Genomic DNA, 12,135 nt, shown 5'->3' with positions numbered 1-12,135 from the left:
AAATTTACTTCAATCGTATCAACTTTTACTCCGCAAAAATAGTAAAAATTGACAAAAATGATCACAAGTTTCCGTCAGTGTAAGTTTTACTATAAAATAGAAAATACACAGGGTTGCCAAAAAAATTTAATTTTCTTTTTTCCTGACTTTTCCCAGATTTCCAGACAAAAGTTTAAACTTTTTTCCTGAGCCTAAAAAATATTCTGATTCACACTAAAAATTATTAGATTATTTTTAATATTTTTTGAAAAATTTCTTTGAGAATTTTCAAATCCATTTGTTTGCAATTTCAAAAAAAAATTCTATTAAACTTTTTCAAAAAATTAATTCTATACAAAATTCTTAGTTAAAAGTATGAAAAATTCAGATTTTCAAAGATTTTAATTTAAAACATATTCAAAATTCAATTATTTCTAAAAATAATCTAATGCTTTTAATATTCAATTATTATCTGAAATTTTAACTAAAATTTCATTTTTAAATCAATTTTTATTAGAAAATTCTACGAAAATTCAATTATTTAAATAGAAAAATAAATAAATAATAAATTGCATTAAAAATTATTGAAATTCTGCGTTGAGTTTTACTATTTATGAAAATAATTGAATGTTTGCAACAAATTCTATAAAATTTTTTTTAAAATAATTCAGGCTCTATGAAGAATTTTATTATTTATGAAAATAGTTAATTCTTCGAAAAAATTTTATTGAAATTTGGGAAAATAGTTGAATATCTGCAGAGAATTTTATTATGTGTGAAAAGAATTTAATTTTCTTGCAGAATTGTATTATAATTTATAATTTTTGAAAATAATTGAATTTATATGATGAATTTTGTTATTTATGAAAATAATTGAATTTTTGACCAGAATTTTTTTAAAATATTAAAAATAATTGAAATTCTGCGATCAATTTTATTATTTATAAAAAAATAATTTAATTCCTAAAAGGAAATTTATTATTTATGAAAATAGTTGAATTGTTGCGAATAAGTTTATAAAAAATTTTGTATATAATTCAATTTCTCTGAAATTTTTATTATTTATATGAAAATAATTGAATTAAAGAAAATTATTAAAAATAATTGAAATTTCGGAGAAGAATTTTGTTATTTTGAAAAAATAATTGAATTTTTGACGAGAATTTAAAGAAATTTTTAAATAATTGAATTTATGCAATCGTTTGTAACTTTTTCAAAATTCAATTTTTTTAGTGTTTTAAACTAAAATTCTTCTATAAATGCATTATTTTTAATAATTAGTATTAATTAATAATTTAAAATTGAAATTTTCTAAAATTTCAAATGAAAATCTTCTGATCTTGATCTATTTAAGAAAATTGTATACGCAACTCTTTGAAAATTCAATTAATTTTGAAATATTTAAGTAAAATTATTAATGAAATATTTGATAAGTAATAATTTTATGATAGTTCATCAAGAATTAATTTTTGAAAAGAAATTATTGTCAGAAATAGGAAGAATTGAATGTTTTGTATTAGAATTCGAGGTATAATTTTATATTTTATGAGGCAAAGAGAAAAGTTACCAAAATTTAGAATTTTCTTATGAATTCTAAAAATTAAATTATTTCCAGTTCTTTTAATAAAAATCCCTGACTTGTGGCAACCCTGAAATAGTAAGAGATACTTTATTCCTTTTTTCCGTGTAGATTAAAATTTTAATTAACCAAATTTTTAATTTTCATTTCAAAATTTTAATATTTCAAATAGAAAACTAAAATGTTAAATTAAAATTTCAATCAAATTTTATCACTCTGTAGAAGTTTTTTAATTAAATTTTCAAATTTTGAAAATAACGAATTTTCTACATTATAATTAATTTTCATCAGTGTTCTGTAAATACGTGTTTAAATGTTTATCTTCTCACACAAGACGCACATTGGCCGTACAATTAGCCAACATTTAACCAAGCCGGTAGTAGCCACATTCTTACTGCAAATATTTCTCTAATCTATCTTTCTATCTTGGTCGATAAGATGGTTTAAGTTTGTCTGGTTCAATCGATAAAATATGTATGTGGAAATGTAAGAAAATTTTTTTTTCCTTTATGAAATTCTGATCGTGACACATTGAAATTCAGTATACTGTTTCTATGAAAACAAGATAAGCAGAGCCTATGATAAATATTCGCTAATGCTTCGGGTATTATTTTTCATTGTATACAATATATAAACTGCTTTTCCGGAACAGATTAGCGGAACAGAAGATATAAAGCAGTTAATTGAATACACAACTTGCAAAAGATAAATAGAATGGTTAAACCCTTTTTCCAACGATTTCAAGTTTAATGCGAAATTTAATAGAAAATCATTGGGATGACTGCTTTTTCATGTATCTATACATTCTATACCTTGAAAAAAGACTATTGATTTTCGACAAAAAGATGACAAAAAGCTGACGATCGTAATAAAATGATGGGAACGGAGGCACGGCCTCCGGTGAATTTATAGAAAGCGTATAGAATGTCTGCTAATGATTCACATATACATTATTGACAATTCTTTTTTTTCCCTGTAAAATCCGTTCCCGTCGTGTCACGGTACAATGGATGAATTGAGAAAAAAAATGTTCTGTGTAAAAGATCGGTTAACGAATTCATACCTATTCCCATTGCAGGACTTAATTGTAATTTGAGTGGTGCCTCTGATCTTTCAGTGGGCAGTAATTGAAAGTCGAAAGTTGAAATGACACACCCCAGTATGGAAAAAGTTGTTAGAGAGCGATTTTCTACTGTAGCTTAACATTGATCTGTGTCACGCTGTAAATATAATTCTCAACTATTAAATTTTAAGCAAAACAAAAATAAAACCGCAGCACGTGATTTTAAAATATAATAATTGATAATACTGCGTTGTATACTTAATATCAAAATTCTCATGTATCGCTATATATAGCGTATATACTGTAAAATTCATACAAATATAATGACAAACGTATTATCAGCATGCGAAAATACGTCCTTTTTCCTTAGCATCAATTTGTGTATAATGACGATGAGAAAATAGTCGGTTTTCTGTACCTCGCTTTACATTCAGATGAATTGGCTTCATGTCAATAAGTGAGTATGTTAGTGCAGACACTTTATTTTAATTTTACTACTAAATAATGACTAACCAATTAACTACTATTTAATTTAATTTCAAACCTAATATTTCCAATTTCTCAATTTGAAGAGGAAATAAATAAAATTCAGGTATTCATTTTATCATTTAGAACTTTAGAAACATACAGGGCTCGAAACAGTAAAAGTATTAAAAATGCGAACTTTACGGATTTTCAGAAATGAAAAATTAAGGACCAATTACTGACAAAAATATAACCAATCTTCAAAATTATTTTTATCATTTCAATACAATTATTATTTTCTACAATTTTTAACTAAAATTCTTCTTTAAATAAATTATTTTTAATAATTTTTGAAAAAGTTCTTTGAGAATTTTCAAATCCGTTGGTTTGCAATTTAATTTTATGAAATTTCAATTCTTCTAAAATTCTTCATTTAAATATACATATATGTTAGAAGATAAAAAATTAAAATAACTTTAATAGAAATGGAATTAAAAGCATTCAAAAAAATTTATTCTGCAGAATTGTTTATGAAAAGTATAAAAAATTTAGATTTTATAAGATTTTATTTTGAAACCTTTTTAAAATTCAATTCATATCTAAAATTTTAATTGAAACATTTTGAAATCAATTTTTGTTAGAAAATGAATGTTTGGAACAAATTCTATGAAAATTTTTAAAAATAATTGGGAGCCGTCCATAAACTACGTCACGCCTTAGAGGGAGGGGGGGTGGAATTCATTTTTTGTGACGTTCTGTAGAAAAAATGGCGCTAAAGCATGTAAAATTTGTGACGCGGGTAAGGGGGGGGGTGGAAAAATTATGCAAAAATTGTGTGACGTAGTTTATGAACGGCCCCTTGAAACTCTGACAAGAACTTTATTATTTATAAAAATAATTAATTTTTCGAGAAAAATTTCATTGAATTTTTTTTTTTTTTTAGTTGAATGTCTGCAGAGAATTTTATTATGTGTGAAAAGAATTGAATTTTCTTGTAGAATTGTATTAAAATTTTTGAAAATAATTGAATTTAGAATTTATATGATGAATTTTGTTATTTATGAAAATAATTGAACTTTTGATCAGAATTTTTTTGAAATTATTAAAAATAATTGAAATTTTGTGATGAGTTTTATTTTATTATTAATTATAAAAAAATAATTGAATTCCTAAAACGAAATTTATTATTTATGAAAATAGTTGAATGTATAAATTTATAAAAAATTTGTAAATAATTCAATTTCTCTGAAATTTTTATTATTTATATGAAAATAATTGAATGTTTACGTCGAATTTTATTAAAGTTTTTTAAATAATTGAATTTTTTAAAAAAGTTTATTAAAATAAATTGTAAATATTGAACATTATAAAGAAATAATTGAATTCCTGAGAAGAATTTTATTATTTATAAAAATAATGGAATTTTCCCGAATAATTTCATAAAACTTTTTTTAAATAATTGAATTCTTTAGGAAAATTTTATTAAAATAGTAGATATTGAAAATAATTGAATTTTAATCAATTTTTGTAATTATAATAATAAAATTCCCGTAAAGAATTTTTTAAAAATTTTTTGAAAATAATTGAATTCTTTTGGAAAATTTTATTTAAAATAATTAAATTTCGACAAATTATTGTAATTAATTAAATTTCTACGAAGAATTGTATTAACTTTTTTTTTTAAATAATTAAATTCTTGCAAAGTATTTCATTACAATTTTTAAAAATAATTAAATTCTTTCAAGAAATTTATTTAAAAATGTATTGAAAATAATTATTAAGTTCTAATGAACAAATTATATCAAACTTTATTTTAATAATTGAAATCTTTTGAAGAATTTTATCATAAAGTTTTTAAAAATAATTGCAGTTTTCGAGAAATATGATTAAAATTGTATTAAAAATAAGTTAAGTTCTGTGATGAGTTTTACTACTTATGAAAATAATTGAATTCTTAAAAAGAATTTGATTAAATAATTGAATTCTTTTGGAAAATTTGATGAAAACAGTAGGTATTAAAAATAATTGAATTCGGAGAAGAATGGTATTATTTATAAAGATAATTGAAATTTTGACGAGATTAAAAAGAATTTTTGAAAATAATTGAATTTCAGAGAAGAATTTTATTTTTTTTTAAAGATAATTGAAATTTTGACAAGAATTTTTTAAAAATTTTTGAACATAATTGAATTTTAGAGAAGAATTTTATTTTTTATAAAGAGAATTGAAATTTTGACAAGAAATTTTTTAAATTTTTTTAACTTAATTGAATTTTAGAAAAGAATTTTATTTTTCATAAAAATAATTGAAATTTTGACGAGAATTTAAAAAATTTTTTGAAAATAATTGAATTTTTGCAGTTATTTGTAACTTCTCAAAAATTCTCCAAATTGTTCGAGCCCTGAACATATGTTTGAAATGTTAATTTGAATTACAAAAATTTTGAATATTTTTCAGAAACATTGTTCAATTTAAACTTTAAAGTAGCAGTCTTTTTAATTCCACTTTTAAAATTGAGTATCGATGTTAATCATAAGCGATTCTAGAATAAAGGAATTCTCATACGTTTTCATGACTCTGCCATAAAATGATGACCGTTCGACTCTGTTTCTCGCCCATTTCCGCCGCCCTCGAGGCCGACTTCCGTTTTTTATTCATCACGCTCATATGCGTATGTTGTCCGATTCAAATTACATTTGCAATCGCAATGGAAAAAAAACTCCCTATATATTTCTTTCTTTATGCCTACGCACTTTCCAGGAGTAACACGAGATGATCTTTTTTCCACTACAACCATAAATATAAAAATTACACATTTTTCCAGAATTAATAAAACTAATTACAAAAAGACCGCAACTCCAAAAACTAGAACATTGCAAGTTTTCTCCAAGTTAATTATTTAATTAGCCACTGAGAAAAATCTGATGCGAGTGTAAATAGATTTGATTAACGATAATGATTATTATTATTTGCCATATCAAGAAGGAAGATTCAATTAAATAATTTTTAATCCAGAAGATCTTGTCTTTAGATTAATTAATAATTCATCAATATTGAAACGTTTCATCTTGAAAATCGCAGCCTAGCTAAAAAATGTGTGAAAAGATATCAAAGTGTTTTGATTAATGTAGGAAAAATTTAGATGATCTCACACAGATAGGACAAATATGAATCTAGATTAATCATCATCAGACTCCAAAGGAGCATCCTCAAGAGTCCACTCACGTCTTTCAATATAATCGGTCACGTCCTTCTGAGATTATGCGAGAAAGAGAGATGTAGTTCTCCTATTCTTTTTTTCTTTGCTTTTTTGCAAGTTTACACGAAACTTTCATTTTCTTTTTACAAATTGTCGTTTACTTATTTCTCATTCATGAATTTTTTATCTCTCGATCGGTATACTAAATTATTATCCCTTTGCTTGAAAACTGCTTTTTTTTAGTAGGTAAAAATAAATTACGATTTTCTAAATTTAAAAAAGAGAATAAGTAGAAAAGTACAATAGAAGAAAGCTTTATGTTATCAAAGGTATGTGGAAATCAAAAATGCAAAACAAAGCATCGATTCAAAAGATTCTTGTTACCAATGAAGTTCTTTTGTTAGTTGATGAATCACTAATACTTTTTTTTTGTCTCGTAACTAGAAACTGAAATTACGCTTGCGAATATTAATGAATCTTTTACAAAGGAAAAGAGCGCATTTAAATGATATTCGTTAGCATTGCAACGGGAGAAAAAAAATTCTCTTTGAAATATGTAAAAGAGATTACGTATATTAATCTCAAAAATCTGTTACATAAAATTGCAATACTTTTACTGCATTGTTTATATATGATAATTTAATATTTACAATTTGTGTTTTTATCAACTTCTTCGTATTCTTCCATTTCTAAAAATTATAACAGTAATTCGTCTTCCAAAATTCAATCACTTTTTTGTTGAAATTTTTAAATAAAATTATTCAAAACTTTAATCACTTTATTTCAAAATAAAAATTTTGATATTATTACAGTTTTAGAACAATAAAAATTTTCGAAGATTTCGATTTAAAAATCTTTCGAAATTCAATTATTTCTAAAAATTCACACTATAAACTATAATGCTACTAATATTTAAGTTTTATCTTAAATTTAAACTGAAATTCAATTATAAATCAATTCTTATTAGAAAGTTTTACGAGAATTCAATTATTTAAATACAATAAGAAAAAAAATTAATTAATTGAATAAATGAATTTTTCTTAAAATTGAATTCTTATAAAGAACTTTATCAAAAATTTTTTAAATAATTAAATTCTTTCGAAGAATTTTAATATTTTCTAGATTAATTGAATTTTTCCAAGAATACATTTAAAATAGTATTGAAAATAATAAAAATCAAATAAATAATTTAATTTCTGTGAAAATATTATTATTTATAAAAATAATAGATAACAAAAAATTTAAAAAATTAAATTTGTAAAAATACAAATTTAACAGCTGTTTTGAAGAAAAATTAAGTTCGTAGGAGGAATTTAATTAAAATTGTAAAGAATTGGTCACAATTTATAATTATATTAAATTTTTTTAAATAATTGAATTCTTAAGTAAATTCTATAAATAATTTTTGTTAAACTTTTTGAAAATAATTAAAGTTTATAAATATTTTTATAACTCATGTAAGCAACTAAATTATTAGATTTTAATAAAGAATTATATTAAATTTTTTTAAATAATTGAATTCTTTTAAAGAATTTTAATAAAATTTTTAAGAATAATTTTGCATTTCTCGAAAACTTGATTTAAAATAATTGAATTAAAAATAATTGAAATTCTGCGAGGAGTATAATTATTAGTTTTGAAAATAATTGAATTTTGGTAACAAATTATATTTAATTTTTTTTTAAATAATTGAATTCTTTTAAAAAGAATTTTAATAAAATTTTTTAGAATAATTTTGCATTTCTCGAAAACTTGATTTAAAATAATTGAATTAAAAATAATTGAAATTCTGCGATGAGTATAATTAGGGGCCGTTCATAAACTACGTCACGCCTTAGAGGGGGGGGGGGGGGGTGGAATTAATTTTTTGTGACGTTCTGTAGAAAAAATGGCGCTAAAGCATGTAAAATCTGTGACGTGGGTAGAGGGGGGTGGAAAAATTATGCAAAATAGTGTGACGTAGTTTATGGACGGCCCCTTAGTTTTGAAAATAAATGAATTTTGGTAACAATTTATATTAAATTTTTTTTAAATAATTGAATTTTTGCGAAGAATTTTATAAAACTTATTTTAAATAATTGATTTTTAAAAAAAATGTTATGAAAATTGTTTTTTAAACAATTGAATGCCTTTGAAAATTTTATAACATTTTTTTTAATTGAATTCGTTTGGAAAATTTTATTAAAATACATAGTAGATATTGAAAATGATTAAATTGAGGAAAATTTTTAAAAGTAATTGAAATTTTGCCAAGAATTTTATTTAAATTGTTAAAAATAATTGAATTTCGGAAAAGAATTTTGTTATTTATATAGATAATTGAATTTATGACAAGATTTTTTTTAAATATTTGAAAATAGGTAATTGAATTCTTGCGAAGAATTTGATAACATTTTTTTTGAATAATTGATTTTTTTAAGAAAAATTTTATGAAAATTGTGTTTTAAATAATTGAATTCCTGTGAAAATTTTGTTATTTATGAACATATTTGAATGTTTACAAAGAACTTTATAAAAATTTTTTTAAAATAATTGAATCTTTTAAAAGAATTTTATTAAAATTTTGAATTATTTCTAAGAGGTTTATTAAAATTTTTGAGAATTATTTGTTTATTCTGTAACTATTAGCGAATTTAAAGTAGTGCAAATTCTCAAACATAGAAAAAAAAGTAGCTTTTATTGTCATAAATCTTTAAAAAACTGTGATCCAAATAATAGCAAATTGTAAAAAAAGTAGTAAATAGTAGGTTTCAGTAGATGAGTACGAAGCCTGCAATTTAAAAATGACCAAACTGAATAGTATGACAAATTCTATCACCTGTGGATACAAAATAAAGTAGTTCGTCAATCAAATATTTCTCGCGGTGCAATACTCCTAGAATAATATTATGGTAACGGGTAATCTCCATGTAACCATCGCGGTAAAACCATCTCACCACAAACGTCACGCAACATGATGCGCAGGCTGAGATATATTTAAAATATGTATCGAGAACGTTTTACCGTATGTAATAACAAATATCAGTACTAATCTGACATAATTCTCTTAATGTATTTCCTAACGTTTAAATCAGTTTAAAGCAACAAAAACAGTTATTAAACGAAAACGTGTAAAAAAAAGAAAAATCAAATCTGAAATTTGATGGTGTGATACTCCCAACACTTCTATAAACGCCACAAGGTTGAAGATAAATCACCACGCAGCTCGAACAGGAAGATCAAGTCCCTCAAGGAACAAATAATCTGCAAAAACCCCTATACATCAACCGAGAATATCTTTTTCATCACGATGCAAATATTTTCAAGATGCAAATGAATTTAATTTGCATCACGATGAATCCAATAATAATGAAATGTCAAATTGCAACAATTACTTTTTCTTTCTTTCTTTATTATTAAGTTATGTTCCCATAATTTTTCGACGCTACCAGCAAAAAACTAGAGTGGTAATTCCCGGTATAAAATCTAACTGTTTTTAGCGTGTCAACTACTATTAAGGAATCCACATTCCTATGAGCCGGTTGACAGTTGAAGAGAAACTTCCGTTTGCAAGAAAAATATAGACAAAAAAAGTGAAGACAATACTCTCGGGAATTGGCCGACAGTCATCTCCTGTCATTCCAATGAAATGGGCAGCATTTTGTTAAAATCTCGAGAACTCGATGACGAGTAGATCCGAGTAGGCGCATACACCGCGGGGAGTATTTCGCGACAAAAAGGAAACTTGTGCCCATGGCAATTTAAACCTGTTTTCAGGACACTATTTATTCTCCAGACTGCTCTAGATAAATGCGAGATAGGTTAATAACTGAGATAATAAGCTGTGTCCAACAAAAGGCTCATTCATTCATTCGTTCATTTATTCAGAAACAAAATTCATGTTTCAATCAAACCTCTTTTCCGAGTGAAATCGCACTATTACTTTGATGGGATTATGGACTTAAAATGAGGATCACAATCGTCACTTGAACGTCACTGTGTTGCTTTTTTGTTAAGTTGAAAATTTTGCTTAGAAGAGTGATACTCGAAGAGTAATTTTAGGGGTGATGGTACATACATGGAGTGTCGATGAATAATGTTTGTGTAAAAGTGTGTGGTCGGCGTGTTTATGATCAAGGATCAATGTAAAGAGATCGGTCGATGGCTGGACCGCGTTTGCAACCAACCGTCTGAACGTAACTGGATGGCAGTGGTCAGTGTGATGCCCATGCGGACCATGGGCCTTGTTGTTGAACATTGGTGAAAGGAAACGATCTTGTAAGGAAGTGGTGGGGAGAAAAACACGGTGCAAGACGGTTCCTTCTGATCATTACCAGACCGCTGAGTCTATGCAGATCATATTCATCAAGCATCATCAAGGGACATGACACACTGATTACTACAATTTTGGGATGAGTGCATAAGAATATAGCATCCATAATTTATACACCAAAAATTTTCATCCTCTCCTGAATATTGCTCCAGGAATATTCCAATCTTAATTTTCTCAATGGCGATACAACAACATGGGCAAATTTTTCCTGTCGTTATCAGGTTTTCGGAAAATCTGAAAGAAAACACTTTTAGAATCTACTGACTGTTGAAGCACCAGATCTAGTTTTAGCTTTTTTTATTTACCCAATCGTTACGATAATGCTAGTCATCAATTTCTAACAGTGAATCGTAATGTCCATTATGTGACTAACAGTCCATATCAACACATTCGATCCAACGTAATTTCAGCAGAAGACAAGCTTCATTTCAGTTGAACTACTTTCGTGGCGAAGTTTAATCAGACCCAACAATTGGAACAGATAGATTACTATCAGCGATACATTTGCAAATTATTATAAATAAATGTATACAAGCAGAGCGCTAGTGGACCGTTTGATGATCGCCGAGTTAAGAAGAGCAGGGAAAGAGAAGACTTCTTTTGAAGAAGTTCTAAGAGAAGGGGGCCAATAACGGTATTCCTCTTTATACAACATTTCCTCGCCAACTTCAATTTTAACTTGTTAGATAACTATTAAAGATGTGGTTCAAAAAAAAAAATGCTGCTAGAGAAAAGGAAATATTGCACAACTGAATAATCGGTCTGTCCATTTTTTTATGCCAGTGAGCATTAGGGTCCAAGGATACACAACTAAAGTTAGATTATAATTAGATCTCTTATGATAATTTATTTGCAAAGGGGATAAGTTTTGTGGAGGCAGAACTAGAAATACTGACAAGCCACATGATAGTGATCACATACTACATATTCATATCCATGAATATAACTATTGAATTAAACCAGACAATTTCAGATGTATTGTGATAGTTGTTCTCAGAAACTATCAGAACATTTCCAAATTTCTTAGAATTCAATTTTGTTTCACTTTTCAAAAAATTACAATTTCTAATCATGGTCTTTGCCCACCATCATGACCTGAATTAACAGTTAGAACACAAACCTGACGTAAAGGAAAAATAGTTGCAGATCATATCTTTCATAATATTTACAAATTTTCTGAAAAGAATGACATAAGTCTTTAGCAATAATAAGTTTGAACAATTGAAACAACGGAAAATAAACAAAATGTTAATACTGGACTCATAAAGATGGTCTGCACTTTTAGCAATTTTGAAAGAAAAAAATTACAAAAAGCCAAAAGAAGAAAAAGACTATCCGCATTTACATCTGCAGTGATAAAACAGTGCCATCGAGCAAGTTTGAAAAACCAGTATTGAAGAGAAACAAAACTTTATCGTCCACCTTTGCTTGGCGGGTGTTTGCAGGTATTAAAATATATAACATTCGAAGGTTATAGTCTCGTCGGAGCTCTAATTAAGATTGGAAAGCGATGCAAGGTTAGCCTGAGATGCGAGGAC

The 12,135-nt window shown here is 25.7% G+C and overlaps 1 protein-coding gene across 4 annotated transcripts in view; it reads right to left on the bottom strand.

Annotated features, from left to right (window-relative positions):
- Positions 1 to 12,135, bottom strand: part of LOC122511205 (rhophilin-2) — a 77,445-nt gene that overhangs the window by 30,059 nt on the left and 35,251 nt on the right. The window contains exon 1 of one of the 4 annotated variants that reach the window (XM_043626318.1): positions 10,179 to 10,461. The exons of the other annotated variants lie outside the window; for them this stretch is intronic. The gene's annotated coding sequence lies outside the window, so the exon portion shown is untranslated. Of the gene's footprint in view, positions 1 to 10,178; positions 10,462 to 12,135 lie in introns of those variants that run through there. 4 annotated transcript variants of the gene reach the window in all.

Source organism: Leptopilina heterotoma, unplaced genomic scaffold, assembly GCF_015476425.1.
Source record: "Leptopilina heterotoma isolate Lh14 unplaced genomic scaffold, ASM1547642v1 Lhet_81, whole genome shotgun sequence".
NCBI classification, from domain to species: Eukaryota; Metazoa; Arthropoda; class Insecta; order Hymenoptera; family Figitidae; genus Leptopilina; species Leptopilina heterotoma.
Note: the sequence above shows the minus strand (reverse complement) of the source record. Positions and strands in the feature narration are given on the sequence as shown.